This window comes from Pelophylax lessonae (assembly GCF_965119305.1).
Source record: "Pelophylax lessonae genome assembly, chromosome: 8".
Classification (NCBI taxonomy): domain Eukaryota; kingdom Metazoa; phylum Chordata; class Amphibia; order Anura; family Ranidae; genus Pelophylax; species Pelophylax lessonae.
Genome location: NC_138775.1, coordinates 283,157,595 through 283,173,175, shown reverse-complemented (window position 1 = coordinate 283,173,175; position 15,581 = coordinate 283,157,595). Strand labels below are relative to the sequence as shown.

At 43.3% G+C, this 15,581-nt stretch overlaps 1 protein-coding gene across 1 annotated transcript in view; it reads right to left on the bottom strand.

Annotated features, from left to right (window-relative positions):
• The window catches only part of LOC309561068 (FRAS1-related extracellular matrix protein 1-like), a 289,377-nt gene that overhangs the window by 108,643 nt on the left and 165,153 nt on the right, over positions 1-15,581 (bottom strand).

Sequence of the window (15,581 nt, the reverse complement as noted above, 5' to 3'; positions counted from 1 at the left end):
GTTCCTCCACCCCAAACTCGCTCATCCATGTCTTTATGGACTTTGCTTTGTGCACTGGTCCAAATCATTTGGTGGAGTCGGGGATTATGGTGTGGGGTTGTTCCTCAGGGGTTGGGCTTGGCCCCTTGGTTCCAGTAAAAGGAACTCTATCAAGACATTTTGGACAATTTTATGCGCCCAACAGTTTGGGGATGGCCCCTTCCTGTTCCAACATGACTGCGCACCAGTGCACAAAGCAAGATCCATAAAGACATGGATGAGCAAGTTTGGGGTGGAGGAACTTGACTGGCCTTCACAGAGTCCTGACCTCAACCCGATAGAACACCTTTGGGATGTATTTGAGAAGAGACTGTGAGCCAGGCCTTCTCTCCAACATCAGTGCCTGACCTCACACATGCGCTTCTGGAGGAATGGTCAAACATTCCCATAGACACACTCCTAAACCTTGTGTACAGCCTTCCCAGAAGAGCTGAAGCTGTTATAGCTGCAAAGGGTGGGCCTACGGACTAAGACTGGGATGCCATTAAAGTAATTGTAAAGTATAATTTTTTGTTTTTATTAAAATAACAATCATGTTATACTTACCTGCTCTGTGCAGTAGGTTTGCACAGAGCAGCCCCGATACTACACTTTTTGGGTTCTTGTCTGGAGCTCCTGGCCCCTCCTTCCTGTAGAGTGCCCCCAAAGCAAGCAGCTTGAAATAGGGGCACCTGAGCCGAGCTGCAGCTCCGAGTATCCATTCAGACAAGGAGCTTCAGTTTGGCCCGCCCTTCTCTCTCCTGATTGATGAGTTTAACAGCAGCAGGAGCCAATGAAAGGGCCCTTAGGGGGCCTGCATTAACCTCTAGCCGACCGCCCACCGTAGTATTACTGCGGCAGGGCGGCTCGGCTGCGCAAAATCATGTAGTACTACGTGATTTCATGCACAAGGTTTTGGCGGCGCACGTGCGCCGCCGGAGCTGCACTCCCACTGTGTTAAGACACAGCGGGAGGCGGGCCACGGGAAGCGGGGCGGCGATTGCCGCTGCCCTCCCGCGATAGTCAGAGAAACTGACCGAAGACCCGCCTGCTTATGTAAACAAAGCAGGCGGATCGTCTGTCAGACAGGTAGGGAGAGATCAGCAGTTTCAGCTAAGCTGAACCCCCAATCTCTCTTTGCCTGTCACAAAACCCATCCCCCACACAGTCAGTAACCCCTTTGATCACCCCCAGTATTAACCCCTTCCCTGCCAGTGTAATTTTTACAGTAACAGTGCATAATAATTAGTACTGATTACTGTAGTAATATCACTGGTCCCCAAAAAGTGTCAAAAATGTCAATTAGGGGTCCGATCTGTCCGCCGCAATGTCGCAGTCCTGCTAAAAATCGCAGATCGCCGCCATTACTAGTAAAAAAAAAATAAAATAAATAAAAAGTCCAAAAATCTATCCCGTAGTTTGTAAACGCTATAACTTTTGCGCAAACCAATTAAAATACGCTTTTTGGGATTTTGTTTTACCAAAAATATGTAGCAGAATACAAATTGGCCTAAACTGATAAAAAAAGTTAAATTTTTTACATTTTTTTATTGGGAATGTTTGAGGCCCCATTCACACAGGGGCGATCCGACTTCGAGGGGCGACCTCCGAGGTCGCGGTGCGAGCAGCGCGCCGCGACCTCGGAGCGGCCGCCACGGACTTTATAACATTGAAGTCTATGGCGGTCGCCTCCGGGTCGCCCCAAAGAAGCTCTGGACCCTTTTTCTAAGTCGGAGCGACTTGTGTCGCTCCTATTAGAACGGGTCCGCAGCTTCCCTATGGAAGGCGACCTACGGCGACCTGTGAGGCGACCAGGTCACCTCACAGGTCGCCTTAGTGTGAACGGGGACTTATAGCAGAAAGTAAAAATTATTGGTGTTTTTTTCACAATTGTTGCTCTTTTTTTGTTTAATGTGCAAAATCTAAAAATCTCACAGGTGATCAAATACCACTAAAAGAAAGCTCTATTTGTGGGGGAAAAAAGGACATCAATTATATTTGGGTACAGAGTTGCATGACAATTTTCTGTTAAAGTAACGCAGTGCCGAATTGCAAAAAAATGGCCTGGTCATTAAGGGGGTAAAACCTTCTGGGGCTGAAGTGGTTAAAGGATAAGTCCAGCCTAACACTAAAATCCCTGCATCTATAGATCTCCACCATCTAACACTGACCTATCTTAAGCTGGATACAGGGGCGTAACTACAGGGGTTGCAGGGGTTGCAATGGCAACCGGCCCCATGCTCCAGGGGGCCCGTGTGGCTCCCCTGTGCACCTGGATAGGAGGGGCAGCGGGGGCAGCATGTAGAGAAATCACTGTCCTCATTTTTCCTCCTGTAGTTGCAGGAGGAAAATGGAGGAGATTAATTCCTCTGTATGCTGCCCCCGCCACTCCTCCTATCCAGTTCTCTTGTGTTTTGCCGTCTCTGGACCCCTGTGTGCTCCCCTGGTCCCCCCCCCCCCTACTGTGCTGCCGCCCCCCCCCCCCCCCCACTGTGCTCCCTCCCCTCTCCTGCCGCCTGCTGCAGGGGATGTGTCACAATAGAGAATCTGGAAGGGGTCAGTAAACATGTAATTTACCAGCTCCTTCCTTTTCTGAATGGACAGAGTCATAGTCAGTGACATTGTAAAAAATAAAATAAAATGATAAAAAATAATACAATTAAAATACAAAAAAAAAAAAAACTTCTGACACCAGTGGGTGAACTTCCAGGATCGCAAAGGTCACACTTGCGACTGGGCCCTGGCATTCCAGCACCGTGAGGAGGCCCCAAGATGGCAGGAAGGGGGCCCACTGCGGAACTTTTGAAAGGGTCCCCTTGCAGGACCGTAATAAAGGGCCCCGCAACCAAAGTAAAGGGCCCCAGGATCAGTGAGAAGAGCCCCAGGCTTTAAGGGAAGGGCTCCAGCCAGGGGTCTGGGGGGCCCTTCATGGTTTCTTGCATCGGGGGCCCTGAAGGTTCTAGTTACGCCTCTGGCTGGATACACACTATCCAACTTTTGTGGTTAGATTTCCTTCAGATTTACCTTTTCTATGTAGTGGAAGGGCCTGCCAGATTGCATACAAATTGAAAGTGTTTAGGTTTGACCTCATATTATATGGTTTTGGTAAGTCTAAAGGAAAAAGTCTTCAGAAAATCTTATAGTGTGTATGGCCCATAACCATGTACAGAAGACATCGGTATATATACCTTTTTTGAAGCTGATCCGACCCGATCCCACACTGAGCTGTCAGCCGCGGCTTCGCTGTGGAGGTGGGTGCAGAGGACACAGCCGACAACGGAAGTCCCATAGTAACTCTATAGGTGACGTCACTTCCCATTCATGTCACAGCCGTGTCCTCTGCAGAGCTTCCGCCTCTGGAGATCGGGTCGGATCGGCTTAAAAAAAGGTATGTATAGCGATTTCTTCTTTATAGGGTTAGATAGGTTAGTGTTAGAACGTGGAGATCTATAGATGCAGGGATTTTAGTTTTAGTGCTGGTCCACATTGGTGCGATGCGGGAACCCTGCAAATCCACTGCGGGTTCCCGCATCGCACTTGACTCACACTGCCATATGCAAACTGCTGGGGGTGTCAATACAAAGTTAACGACACTCCCAGATTAGTTCGCATATCGCAGTGCGAAATGTCAGTTCAGACAGGAATTGGATCGCATAGGTGTGAACACCCATGCAGATCCGATTCTGGTGCGGACCAAAAAAAGGGTCCTGTGCGACCTTGGTCCCAATGCGATGTGAATTCAGCCATTCAATCTGCATGGCTGAATTCGCATCACACAGGCATCGCATGTGATTTGCGCAGCAGTGTGGAGCGAATCACATGCAATGTCTGGCATTGCATATGTGTGAACCGCCACTTAGGGTGGACTTATCCTTAAACTACTTCTGGACCGGAAGGATTTGCCCCCTTAATGACCAGGCCTTTTTTTGCGATTTGGCACTGCGTTACTTTAACGGACAATTGAGTGGTCGTGCAACGCTGTACCCAAATAAAATTGATGTCCTTTTTCCCCACAAACAGAGCTTTCTTTTGGTGGTATTTGATCACCTGTGTGGTTTTTATTTTTTGCGCTATAAACAAAAAAAGAGCGACAATTCTGAAAAAAGGAAAAAAAAAAAAACAATATTTTTTACTTTCTGCTAAATAACATTCCCAGTAAAAAAAAAATTAAAAAATTGAATTTTTTTCATAATTTTAGGCCAATTTGTATTCTGCTACATATTTTTGGTAAAATAAAAATCCCGATAAGCGTCTTTTGATTGGTTTGCGCAAAAGTTATTGCGTCTACTAACTACGGGAAAGATTTCTGTCATTTTTATTTATTTATTTATTTTTTACCAGTAACGGCGGCGATCTGCGATTTTTAGCGGGACTGCGACATTGCGGAAGACAGATCGGACCCCTGACTGACATTTTTTACACTTTTGGGGGGACCAGTGACATTACTACAGTAATCAGTGCTAAAAATATGCACTGTTACTGTAATAATGACACTGGCAGGGAAGGGGTTAACCCAGGGGCGATCAAAGGGTTAAACGTGAGCCTAGGACAATGATGGCACCCCAGATGTTTTGGAACTACATTTCCCATGATGCTCACTGCACTCTGCAGTGTAGCTGAGCCATACCTCCCAACTTTCTGAGATGGGAATGAGGGACACCTATTAGAAAAAGTATGCAGGCATAGGCCACACCCCCTGCCACGCCCCCTTAAAGTAGAATTGTACAAAAATAAATGATTGGTTAAACTCACAAATGCTTTTATACGACTACTATTCCTTTATATCGGCTTTTAGAATTTACTTATGCAGCAATTTATTAATTGGATGATAGGTGTATTACTGTAAAACACTTTTTGAAAGATAAAAAGTGCATTTTATATACAACTATATAGATGAGATCAAAATGTGGGACAAATGGGGAGGAAAGAGGGACAGAGGGACCAGTGGCGGCTTGGTGAATGAAAATTGGGGGGCGGCAAAGCTGGCAATTAAATCTACCACCCCCTCCCTCCTCCCGAGACGGACGGCTAGCATCCTTACCTGCTCCTTCCCCGAGCGGCGGTGAGTCTCCTCCGGCCGCACGTCTCCTCCCTCTTCCTGGCCAATGGCCAGTAAAATCGCTTCTCTTTTCAGCCAATCAGGAAAGGGGTTCACGGCCTGCTTCCTGATTGGCTGGGAGGAAAATCAGTTTGATGATAGCGAATATTCATTCGCTATTGTCAAACAACTGGGTGGGCTCAGGGCGCAGTGCTCTGCGCCCCGAGCCCACCCTTTTTTGAAGCCTATTAGAGCCTCTGGCTCTAATCATGTGCTTCAAAAATAAATAAATAAATCCCCTATTGGAATCCATGTGTCTGGCGCCCTGCATGTAGATGTAGGGGGCCAGATGCATGGATGGGGGGGTGGCACCCCTGCGCCCCCATTGGATGGGCCGCCACTTTTTTCCAAATCAGGGACAGTTGGGAGCTATGGCTGAGCATCATGGGAAATGTAGTTGCAAAACATCTGGGGTGCCAAGGTTCGCACTCACTGGCCTAGGGGGTGTTTTCCAACTGTGTGGGGGGGGGGGGTGGGGGTGGGCTTGTAATATCAACACAGAGACCTGTGATCCTAAATAGTAGAGAGAACAACGGTCTGCTGTCTTTACAACAGCAGACAGGCTCTCTCTACGGTGAGCGATCACGGGTGCCCGTGGATCCCGTTCGCTCCGGCGGACCGCCATACAGGTACAGCAATTCACAGGAACCTGCCGACCTGCCGCCGTGTAACTTCGGCGGCTGGTCAGCAAGTGGTTAAAGATGTCAATATACACTCACCGGCCACGTTATTAAGTACACCTGTTCAATTGCTTGGTAAACACAAATTGGTAATCAGCCAATCACATAGCAGCAACTCAATGCATTTAGGCATCTAGACGTGGTAAAGAAGACTTGCTAAAGTCTATGGGCTCTTTCACACGGTCTGCCTCCGTCAGCAGCAGGGCCAGTGATAAGGCAGTATAGCCAGTCCTGTTGTACTGGGCCCGGCCCTATCAGCCTAACAGGGGGGCCCGGGCACCTTTACATCTCATTTCTGCAAAATAACAAACAGGGCTTTCCAAAGCCCTGTAGGAGCAGAAATCTCATTATCATCAGATGCTTTAAAGGCTAGAGGAGAGATTAGGGGTCTAAAAGACCCCAGATCTCTCCATAAAGAGGACCAGTCATGTCTCATTCTATTACATGTTCAAAGCTGGGACAGAGGAGGCGCCAGGGGTGGGATCAAGGGCGGGTCAAAGGGGCTCCAAAAGGTAGGCTGTACGGGGCCCCCATAATTTTTAACAGCAGCCCTGGTCAGCGGACTCCGTGCTGCTCAGCGGGGATCGATCCGCCGATCCCCGCTGAGCAGGCAGGTGACAGCTCTGTCTCCACTCTGTGTGCAGAGAGGGAGGTGTCAGAGCCCCGCTGTCCTCTATGGGAGATCGGATGAGAACGGACTGCTTGTCCGCTCTCATCCGATCCCATCCGATCCGATCCCCTGGACGGATGGAAAATAGGGATCCAGACAGAATCGGAAGCAGATAGCAGTGGGTTTCAGCGGACATGTCTCCGCTGACATCCGCTGCCCCATAGGGATGCATGGAGCATCCGATCAGGTTCGCCTAAAAAACTGACAGGCGGATCTCATCGGATCATTCGTGTGAAAGGGGCCTAAACTAAACCGGCTTTGTCGCTGTAAAGTGGGCGCGGGCGGGCGCCCACGGGAGCTCCCCCTGCGAACCGCCATACGGGTACGCCGATCCGTGGGAACCTGGCGACCTGCCGCCGCAAAGTGCGGCGGCTGGACGGCAAGTGGTTTAGATAAAAAAAAATAAAACTTCTGACTTTACAATCCCTTTAAAGTTCATGTGCGTGTAAAGGCAGGCGTCCCAATACTTTTGAGAATACAGTTTACATCCAGCCGCAGACTTTACATTTTTTTGGAGCGTGGGAAAAATTATCCCGCACGTAGCTACGGCGGCGATCGCTTACCGCTGCCCCCCCCCTATCTGAAGAGCATCTTAACCCCCTAATTTGCATTAAAAGCCAACTGCACGCCTTTGTTTTTTCCTTGTTTATTCTTGCATTATAATACGGGTAACCTTTCTTTTTTTTTTTTCTCTCCGCCGTTTCCCACCATGCAGAAAGGCGGCCGATGATTGCTCTGAATTAATGGATTATCTCGTGCACCATTTGGCTATCATCTGGTCAAAAAAAAAAACACAAAAATCAACAAATGCACCTGTTTACTAATAAATAAAGCCTCAGCTGTAAGAAAAATAAATTAGATGCGTTTAATTGGTAGGCTGAGCGGGCACCTCTCTTTATTACAATGTCGCCTCTTGTATTTTTTTTATGATGTCAGGGAGCATGGCACACTGACAAAGTGTTTATGAATCGCACTTTGCAGATGGCACTTCTGCTTTCGCACTAGTTTTGTGGACAAGTAGCATTAGTGATGAACAAGGGAGGAGGGGAATTTTTTTTTTTTTTTTTTTCTATGCCAAGGTCCCCCTCCCCTCTGCCAACCGTCCCTTCCCCCCACCCTCTGGGAATTAGCAGTGTCTGGCCTCTCCTGTGCCAATCTCTTACTGGCAGCATCCTTCCATAAGCACACGTTCAATAAATCACCAGCTCTTGGCGTGTTTGCACAGACATCGAACGCTTGCCGCACATACTCACCCGCACTTTGTTGGTTTGTTTCGGTCTTGTGTACCCGACTATCTTGGCAGTCTACCTGTCATACAAAGCTAATCATATTTGCAGTATTCCTATTTTCTTGCAAAGCATACAGTCTACGTAAATTGCTTTGATATTCATTTTATTGAAGCGTAGATCTTTTACGCTGGTGTGTTACGGCAATGCGCATTAACGCAACGCATGGTAAAATATCAAAATAAATAAAATAAAATAATATAAAATAAAATAGATCTTTTACGCTGGTGTGTTGCGGCAATGCGCATTAACGCAACGCATGGTAAAATATCAAAATAAATAAAATAAAATAATATAAAATAAAATAGATCTTTTACGCTGGTGTGTTGCGGCAATGCGCATTAACGCAACGCATGGTAAAATATCAAAATAAATAAAATAAAATAATATAAAATAATATAGATCTTTTACAATGGCGTGTTACGACAATGCGCATTAATGCAACGCATGGTAACGCTAATACAGTAATAATTTTTATTTACTTGATATTCCCTTATGTTAAAATCAGCATCTTTTGCTGGAAATTAACCTAAACCACAAAACAATTAGATATTTTCTGAAAGCAGGGACCCTGGAGAAGAAAAAAAAATGTTGGCTGTTGCAAAAGATTATCAAACTCATATTTTCAGAACAAATGCGCTTTATTTAATTCAAGTAAACACAATATAATACCCTACTATTGGTAAAATATCAAAATAAATAAAAAAAAAATGAAATAAAATAGAGCTTTTGCTGGTGTGTTACGGCAATGGGCATTAACGCAACGCATGGTAACGCTAAGGCTACGTTCACATGTCGGCGTAGCGATCGCGGGCAGAATCACCGCGATTCTGCCCGCGATCCGGAAATCATTGCAAATCGCGGGACGCCTGTGCGTTGCCCGTGATTTGCAATAGCACCCCAAACGCTGTGCGATGTTGCCGTGATTTCCGCCTGCCGAATCGCGCAAAAAAAATCGCGGGACGCATGACGCCCAAAAAAAGGTACAAGAGCTTCTTTGTGGCGCCATGTGTCCCGCAATTTTGTTTGCGTGATGTTACCGCGATTCGGCAGGCGGAAATCACGGCAACATCGCACAGCGTTTGGAGTGCCATTGCAAATCACGGGCAACGCACAGGCGTCCCACGATTTGCAATGATTTCCGGATCGCGGGCAGAATCGCGGTGATTCTGCCCGTGATCGCTATGCCGACATGTGAACGTAAAGGATACAGTAATCATTTTTATTTACTTTTTTGATTTTCCCATACATGTTAAAACCTGCATCTTTTGCTGGAAATTAAATGAAACCACAAAACAATTATATATTTTTTGAAAGCAGGGACCCTGGAGAATATAAAAAATGTTGGCTGTTGCAAATGATTATCAAACTTATTTTTTCAGGAGAAATACGCTATATTTAATTCAAACAAACACAATATAATACCCTACTATTGGTAAAATATCAAAATAAATAAAATAAAATAAATAATATTAAATAAAATAAAATATCTTTTACGCTGGTGTGTTGCGGCAATGCGCATTAATGCAACGCATGGTAACCCTAATACAGTAATAATTTTTATTTACTTTTTTGATTTTCCCATACATGTTAAAATACCATACTATTGGTAAAATATCAAAATAAATAAAATAAAATGAAATAAAATAGATCTTTTTGCGGGTGTGTTACGGCAATGCGCATTAACGCAACGCATGGTAACCCTAATACAGTAATAATTTTTATTTACTTTTTTGATTTTCCCATACATGCTAAAATCTGCATCTTTTGCTGGAAATTAACCTAAACCACAAAACAATTATATATTTTCTGAAAGCAGTGACCCTGGAGAAGAAAAAAAAAATGTTGGCTGTTGCAAATGATTATCAAACTCATATTTTCAGGGCAAATACGCTATATTTAATTCAAGTAAACACAATAAAATACCATACTACTGGTAAAATATAAAAATAAATAAAATAAAATAAATAATATTAAATAAAATAAAATAGATCTTTTAAGCTGGTGTGTTGCGGCAATGCACATTAATGCAACGCATGGTAACCCTAATACAGTAATAATTTTTATTTACTTTTTTGATTTTCCCATACATGTTAAAATACCATACTATTGGTAAAATATCAAAATAAATAAAATAAAATGAAATAAAATAGATCTTTTTGCGGGTGTGTTACGGCAATGCGCATTAACGCAACGCATGGTAACCCTAATACAGTAATAATTTTTATTTACTTTTTTGATTTTCCCATACATGCTAAAATCTGCATCTTTTGCTGGAAATTAACCTAAACCACAAAACAATTAGATATTTTCTGAAAGCAGTGACCCTGGAGAAGAAAAAAAAAAATGTTGGCTGTTGCAAATGATTATCAAACTCATATTTTCAGGAGAAATACGCTATATTTAATTCAAGTAAACACAATATAATACCATACTACTGGTAAAATATCAAAATAAATAAAATAAAACTAAATATAAAATAAAATAAAATAGATCTTTTAAGCTGGTGTGTTGCGGCAATGCGCATTAATGCAATGCATGGTAACCCTAATACAGTAATAATTTTTATTTACTTTTTTGATTTTCCCATACATGCTAAAATACCATACTATTGGTAAAATATCAAAATAAATAAAATAAAATGAAATAGATCTTTTTGCTGGTGTGTTACGGCAATGCGCATTAACGCAACGCATAGTAACGCTAATACAGTAATAATTTTTATTTACTTTTTTGATATTCCCATATATGTTCAAATCAGCATCTTTTTTTGGAAATTAAACCAAACCACAAAACAATTAGATATTTTCTGAAAGCAGGGACCCTGGAGAAGAAAAATAAAATGTTGGCTGTTGCAAATGATTACCAAACTCATATTTTCAGGAGAAATACGTTATATTTAATTCAAGCAAACACAATATAATACCCTACTATTGGTAAAATATCAAAATAAATAAAATGTAAAATAAAATAAAATAGATCTTTTACGATGAGATATGACAAGATATTATCTGGCATGCAGGCAGGGTCAGTGATGTATCCTCAATGAGGATTCAGGTTGGCAGAGGCTAGTTTATGCTCTCCACTTCAATCCCCCCCCCCCCCCAACCTGCACCCAGACTCTGTAAGGGTAGACTCTGATCAGGGCCCTGTGATGTAAGGGGGCTATGATGGGGACCTCTGATGTAAGGGGATATGATGGGGACACTGATGTAAGAGGGGACTCTAATGGGTACCCTGATGAAAAGGGGATATGATGGGGACCTCTGATGTAAGGGGATATCTGATGGGGACCTTGATGTAAGGGGGGACTCTGATGGGTACCCTGATGTAAAGGGGATATGATGGGGACCTCTGATGTAAGGGGGATTCAGATAGAGACTCTGATATAAGATGGGGTTCTGATGTAAAGGGGATTCATATGGGGACCCTGATGTAAGGGGGGATTCTGACGGGGAACCTGATGTAAGGGGGGGGGGGGGACTCTGATGGGGACCCAGATGTAAAGGGGCTATGATCGAGACCTCTAAAGTAAGGGGAATTCTGATGGGGCCTTGATGTAAAGGGGGGACTCTAATTGGTACCCTGATGTAAGGGGGTCCCTAATGGGGATTCTGATGTTAAGGGGATTCAGATTGGCACCGTGATGTAAGGGGGAATCAGAAGGGGACCCTGATTTAAGGGGGGGCTCTGACAGGAACTTTGATATAAGAGGGGACTCTGTGGGGGACCCTGATGTAAGAGGGACTATGATGAGGGTCCTGATGTAAGGGGGATTCAGATGGGGACCTTGATATAAGGTGAGACTCTGATGGGGACCCTGATGTAAGGGGGGGACTCTGATGGGTACCCTGATGTAAAGGGGATATGATGGGGACCTCTAAAGTAAGAGGGATTCAGATGGACACTCTGATATAAGTTGGGATTATGATGTAAGGGAGATTCATATGGGGACCCTGATGTAAGGGGGGACTCTGACGGGGAACCTGATGTAAGGGGGGACTCTGACGGGGAACCTGATGTAAGGGGGGACTCTGATGGGGACCCCGATCTAAAGGGGCTATAATAGAGACCTCTGATGTAAGGGGAATTCTGATGGGGGCCTTGATGTAAGGAGTAAGGGACTCTGATGGTTGCCCTGATGTAAGGGGGTCCCTAATGGTGATTCTGATGTAAAGGGGATTCAGATGGGGACTTTGATGTAAGGGGGAATCAGAAAGGGACCCCGATTTAAGGGGGGACTCTGACAGGAACCTTGGTATAAGGGGGGACACTTTGGGGGAGCCTGATGTAAGAGGGACTATGATGAGAGCCCTGATATAAGTGGGATTTCGATTGGGACCCTGATGTAATGGGGATTCAGATGGGAACCTGGATGTAAGGGGGACCCTAATGGGGATTCTGATGTAAGGGGGATTCAGATAGGGACCCTTATGTAAGGGTGCTTTACATGGAGACCCTGATGTAAGGAGGGACTCTGTGGAGGAGCCTGATGTAAGAGGGACTATGATGAGGCCCCTGATGTAAGGGGGATTTAAAATGGGACCCTGATGTAAGGGGGATTTAGATGGGGACCTTGATGTAAGGAGGGACGCTGATGTGTACCCTGATGTAAGGGGCACCCTAATGGAGATACTGGTGTAAAGGGGATTCAGATAGGGACCCTGATGTAAGAATGATTTAGATGGGGACCCTGATGTAAGAGGGGACTGTGATGGGGACCCTGATATAAGAGGGATTCAGATAGGGACTCTGACATAAGGTGGAACTCTGATGTAAAGGGGCTACTTCTGATGGGGACCCTGATGTAAGGGGGATGTTGATGGGGACTCTGATGTAAGAAGGATTCAGATGGGCACCCTGATCAAAGGGGGGCTATGATGGGGACCTTTGATGTTAGGGGTGATTCTGATGGGGACCTTGCTGTAAGAAAGGACTCTGATGGGTACCCTGATGTAAGAGGGACTCTGATGGGGACTTGGATGTACAGGAGAGCTCTGATAAGCATTCTGCTGTAAAGGGGACTTCTTTTGGGGACTCTGATGTAAAAGAGAATTTAAAGGGGGCCTTGATGTATTGTACGATGTGGCCCTAATACTGAAAATTTGGAGACCCCTGCCCTATATGGTAGAAGTGAATCTATAGTATCCCACTCAGATATCAAAATGATTCATAGATACAAAGTTTTTAAAAATTCCTTTTTGTTCTTCATCCAACTTATAACGAATCACTGGATCATTTTGTATATTAAAAATAATATTTTTCTTTTACATATTCAATAATTTTTCTATATGAATAAATATTTTTAAATATTAATATTTTTCTTGAAATATTAAAACTGTAAACTGCAGGCTTGATATAATCCACATTGATACATATAATGAATAAGTAAATAAATAAGATACATTTTTAAAAATAGTATTAAATGAGTATGATATAAAATATATTTTTGTATAATTTTTTAATGAGCAAAAAAAAAAAAAAAAACACAAAAAAAAAAAAAAAAAAGAAAATTTTCAGCTAACAAAATGATCAATTAAAAGCACTCAGAGGATAAATGGTGCAAAACATTGCTATTTTCCACTTGGATTCTTTTTTTTTTTTTACTTTGGAGAATAAACAGCAAATGTATAGGCATCAGGGATAACGGCAATGCCACACGTGGGAAAACGGCGTGTGATCGTTAAAAAGGTTGGACAGACTGACTGGTCACCATGACGAGAACACGTCTGCAGATGGCCCATTGGAATCAGAAACAGACAGTTGATTATCAGCAGCCTTGTAAACATTGTTTCTAGATTCTTGTATGTGAATAATGGCAACATTGTCCATTTATGTTTGCCACGTTTTTTACTTTTTTTTTTTTTTTTTAAGCTTTTTAAAGTCATTAGATTTTTTTTTTTTTTTTTTGCACATAATGAATCATTTTAGTATTCTTTGATTACTGAATACAGTAGAACAGCCTCTCTCAACCAATGGAACCCTCAACTGTCAGGTCTCAGGGAAGCCCTAATAATAATTACTATGCAGTGCCTTGCGAAAGTATTCGGCCCCCTTGAACTTTTCAAACTTTTGCCACATTTCAGGCTTCAAACATAAAGATATAAAACTGTAATTTTTTGTGAAGAATCAACAACAAGTGGGACACAATCATGAAGTGGAACGAAAAATTTATTGGATATTTCAAACTTTTTTAACAAATAAAAAACTGAAAAATTGGGCGTGCAAAATTATTCAGCCCCCTTAAGTTAATGCTTGTAGCGCCACCTTTTGCTGCGATTACAGCTGTAAGTCGCTTGGGGTATGTCTCTATCAGTTTTACACATCGAGAGACTGAAATTTTTGCCCATTACTCCTTGCAAAACAGCTCGAGCTCAGCGAGGTCAGATGGAGAGCGTTTGTGAACAGCAGTTTTCAGTTCTTTCCACAGATTCTCGATTGGATTCAGGTCTGGACTTTGACTTGGCCATTCTAACACCTGGATATGTTTATTTGTGAACCATTCCATTGTAGATTTTGCTTTATGTTTTGGATCATTGTCTTGTTGGAAGACAAATCTCCATCCCAGTCTCAGGTCTTTTGCAGACTCCATCAGGTTTTCTTCCAGAATGGTCCTGTATTTGGCTCCATCCATCTTCCCATCAATTTTAACCATCTTCCCTGTCCCTGCTGAAGAAAAGCAGGCCCAAACCATGATGCTGCCACCACCATGTTTGACAGTGGGGATGGTGTGTTCAGGGTGATGAGCTGTGTTGCTTTTACGCCAAACATAATGTTTTGCATTGTTGCCAAAAAGTTCGATTTTGGTTTCATCTGACCAGAGCACCTTCTTCCACATGTTTGGTGTCTCCCAGGTGGCTTGTGGACAACTTTAAACAACACTTTTTATGGATATCTTTAAGAAATGGCTTTCTTCTTGCCACTCTTCCATAAAGGGCAGATTTGTGCAGTATACGACTGATTGTTGTCCTATGGACAGAGTCTCCCACCTCAGCTGTAGATCTCTGCAGTTCATCCAGAGTGATCATGGGCCTCTTGGCTGCATCTCTGATCAGTCTTCTCCTTGTATGAGCTGAAAGTTTAGAGGGTCGGCCAGGTCTTCGTAGATTTGCAGTGGTCTGATACTCCTTCCATTTCAATATTATCGCTTGCACAGTGCTCCTTGGGATGTTTAAAGCTTGGGAAATCTTTTTGTATCCAAATCCTTCTTTATACTTCTCCACAACAGTATCTCGGACCTGCCTGGTGTGTTCCTTGTTCTTCATGATGCTCTCTGCGCTTTAAACGGACCTCTGAGACTATCACAGTGCAGGTGCATTTATACGGAGTCTTGATTACACACAGGTGGATTCTATTTATCATCATTAGTCATTTAGGTCAACATTGGATCATTCAGAGATCCTCACTGAACTTCTGGAGAGAGTTTGCTGCACTGAAAGTAAAGGGGCTGAATAATTTTGCATGCCCAATTTTTCAGTTTTTTATTTGTTAACAAAGTTTGAAATATCCAATAAATTTCGTTCTACTTCCTGATTGTGTCTTACTTGTTGTTGATTCTTCACAAAAAATTACAGTTTTATATCTTTATGTTTGAAGCCTGAAATGTGGCAAAAGGTCGCAAAGTTCAAGGGGGCCTAATACTTTCGCAAGGCACTGTATCTACACCATTGAACATTAGGTTGAAACAAAGAAACATTTAAATGAATCCTGAATGTCCCGTTCTTAGCTTATTTGATATTCAATGCTGCTTTTTATTACAAACTGTTTTTATTGATAATAATGAGATGAAACAAAACTCATGGGCAGAAATGAAATGCAGATGGTGGAAA